Genomic DNA, 3593 nt, shown 5'->3' with positions numbered 1-3593 from the left:
TTGAGAAAATAGGATCATGGCATCTGGTCCCATCACTTCATGGCAAATATATGGGGAAACAGTAGAAACAGTGGCTGACTTTATTTTTCTGGGCTCCAAAATCACTGCAGATGGTGACGGCAACCATGAAATTAAAAAGACACTCACTCCTTGGAAGGAAAGTTATGACCAACCTAGACAGCATATTAAAAAGCAGAGACAGAGCAGTGCGAGGAGGTTGTGGCGTCTGCTTCTTCCAGGCTATTTGAGGGGACCCCTGAAGTCCCGATTCAGTTGCCTCCCGGTCCCTGCCTTGTGCTGCTCTAGCCAGGATGATCAAGGTTGTTTGCAACGACCATCTGGGGAAGAAGGTGCGCGTTAAGTGCAATATGGATGACACCATCGGGGACCTTAAGAAGCTGATCGCAGCCCAAACTGGCACCCGTTGGAACAAGATCGTACTGAAGAAGTGGTACATGATTTTTAAGGACCACGTGTCTCTGAGGGACTATGAAATCCACGATGGGATGAACCTGGAGCTTTATTACCAATAGAGCAGAATTCCTTCTTCCTGCCCTTCCCCCTCCTCCCACCCTCACTCCCCACACTAATATGGATGCTTGTTTTTGGAAACTCATGTTAATAAAAACTTAGAGGCCAAAAAAATAAAAAAATAAATAAAAATGAAAAGCAGAGACATTACTTTGCCAACAAAGGTCCATCTAGTCAAGGTTATGGTTTTTCCAGTGGTCATGTATGGATGTGAGAGTTGGACTATAAACAAAGCTGACTGCAGAAGAATTGATGCTTTTGAACTATGGTGTTGGAGAAGACTCTTGAGAATCCCTTGGACTGGAAGGAGATCCAACCTGTCCATCCTAAACGAGATTAGTCCTGGGTGTTCATTGGAAGGACTGATGCTGAAGCTGAAACTCCAATACTTTGGCCACCTGATGCAAAGAGCTGACTCATTGGAAAAGACCCTGGTGCTGGGAAAGATTGAGGGTGGGAGGAGAAGGGGATGACAGAGGATGAGATGGTTGGATGGCATCACCAACTCAATGGACATGAGTTTGGGTAAACTCTAGGGGTTGGGGATGGTCAGGGAGGCCTGGTGTGCTGCGGTTCACGTGGTCCCAAAGAGTTGGACACGACTAAGCAACTGAACTGAATGAAAAGATGAATATTCCACTGAGTAAAGAACTGATATTCAGTGCAACAGAGGCATCTAAATTTTCATGACTTGCATTTATGCCATTGTGAAATGCTGACAGAATCTGACAATGTTTAATTCAACAAGGCTTTGATATTGTTTTTCATGCCAGAACTTGATCAGGAAACAGAAAAATAAAACAATCTAATAAGCGGAACTTTGAAAACAACTTAGAATATCCTGATGATATGAGTATTTTTAATTTGGGTATCTACAAGTTGGATATGCTCATGGTGCAGATGTAATATTCATATAAGCTTTCCTGTAATGATTTTATGAGGGCTACTCCTAGTTCTCTGGGATAGGCTTTATATTCATAAGAGTTTATGGTAAGGTTTTAAATTGGTTTTACACATATGCAGTCATACTTAAGCTAATTTTATATTCAAAGTCTGCTTATATTCTCAACTACTTCTTAGAATAAAGTTATCAGTGCAGGGATTGCTGTCTATTAAATTTTACTAAACCTGTAAAATAAGTGTGCCAGTCACTGGCAGTTACCAGCAATCCACAATAAGTGCTGAACCATTTGAACTTCTCACTATGATTTGAGTCCATTTTTTATGATAGTCTTGATTAATGTGAAAATAAGCATACAACTGGTAGACAGGATTCATTTCAATTTTCCCTTAATTCAAGACAAAAATAAAATCAAATTTGTCATGTTATCTCTTTTCCCATGAGACACAAAGTATGCAAATATGACAGGGAAAAATAATATGAGGAACAACCAAGCAACCATTTAGAGCTTGTCACAAGTATTCTGCATATGAAATTAAACTTTCTCTTTTATTTAAGTTTGTTTAAATTTAGAATGTGATCTTTAAAATGTTTCACAGCTTGTAGGGAGTGTTTTGGAAAGAGTACATTTAGGTTCAATAAAAAGAGAAAAAAAAAGAGCTGCCGAGAAAGATAAAAGCAAATCAATACCCTGGTTGCAGAATCAGAATCAACTAAGGTATTTTTTTAAGAACTTATTAATAATTTTCTCTGAAAATACTATCAAATTATCTCAAAGTAGGTTTATAGTTTACAAACCTACATGTGGTTTCCTAATGGCATATTGACACAGTATGGAATCTTAGAAGAAATTTTAACATCTCCCCTAAGGTATATTAGAGAAAATAATAATGTAAAAGACCTAAAATAAAAGCCAGAACCTCATACAGTTAGTAGAAAATGGCTATGAAAGAAATAAGATCTTTGAGATTTTTCATAGAACTCTTCTTTTGTTTTATGTGGTAAGTGTTGAACACCAAAAATTTTAAAGATACTTAAATTAATGGAGCTTTTTAAAAAATTTTCTGGCAATCTTTATCATTTCCCTGAGTGAGTCCAGTAATGTATTTTTAGCAGATTGGGTTGTTTGGGGTGGCCCTTGCCCATGAAACTTTAGAGACTTTAAATTGTTGCTGTGATAAAAGATGACTTAATTGTTCATGTCCAAATGGTGCCTGTATTGAATCAGAGAAGCCAGGCTCCTCCAGCTGCTTTACCTTGCAGTCCCTCACTCTGGCCTTTCTCTGGCCATGTTCAGAGGAAGTCAATGATTTCCTCAAGGGATCAAGAGGCCAAGACACCTTGCCCTCACCTTCGCGCTGTCCCCGGGAGAGCCAGTTGCTTTCTTCTTTGGCTCTTCATGTTCTGTTTTATGAATATTGTTGCTTTACACTACTATGTCACTATCTGCGGAACAGCAAAGTGAATCAGCTATGCGTATAAAAATATCCCCTCTTTTTTGTATTTCATTACCATTTAGGTCACCACAAGCAGTGAGTAGAGTTCCCTGTCCTATATAGTAGGTTCTCATTAATTATCTATTTTATACATGAGTGTATATATGTCAATCCCAATCCTCCTCACACCAGTCAGAATAGCCCTCACCAAATAATAGATGCTGGAAAGGGTGTGGATCAAAGGTAACTCTCTTACACTGTTGGTGGCAATGTAAATTGATACAGCCACTATGGAGAACAGTATGCAGGCTTCCTAAACAAACTAAACCCAGAACTATCATATGACATAGCAGTCCCACTATTAGGCATATACTTAGAGAAAACCATAATTAATAAAGAATACAAGCACCCCAATATTCATTGCAGCACTATTTACAATAGCCAGGACATAGAAGCAACTTCAATGCCCATCAGCAGAGCAATGGTTAAAGAAGATGTGGTATGTGGTGTGGTGTGGGGTGTGTGTGTGTGTGTGTTCATATACATATAGTGGAATATTACTCAGCCATAAAAAGGAATGCAATTGTGTAATTTACAGAGACATGGGTATACTCAGAGACTGTCATACAGAGTGAAGTATGTCAGAAAGAAGAATAAATATTTACATTAAGGCATATTATGTGGCATATAGAAAAATGAGGCTTTTCGTTTTGAGCAGTTTCTTA

General features: G+C 38.4%; 1 pseudogene; it reads left to right on the top strand.

Annotated features, from left to right (window-relative positions):
- The first annotated feature begins 207 nt into the window (after positions 1-207).
- Positions 208-663, top strand: LOC110121975 (ubiquitin-like protein 5 pseudogene; annotated as a pseudogene).
- Positions 664-3593: the final 2930 nt, after the last annotated feature.

This window comes from Odocoileus virginianus, chromosome 15, assembly GCF_023699985.2.
Source record: "Odocoileus virginianus isolate 20LAN1187 ecotype Illinois chromosome 15, Ovbor_1.2, whole genome shotgun sequence".
Lineage (NCBI taxonomy): Eukaryota > Metazoa > Chordata > Mammalia > Artiodactyla > Cervidae > Odocoileus > Odocoileus virginianus.
The sequence above is the reverse complement of the archived record's forward strand: the minus strand, read 5'-3'. Positions and strand labels throughout refer to the sequence as shown.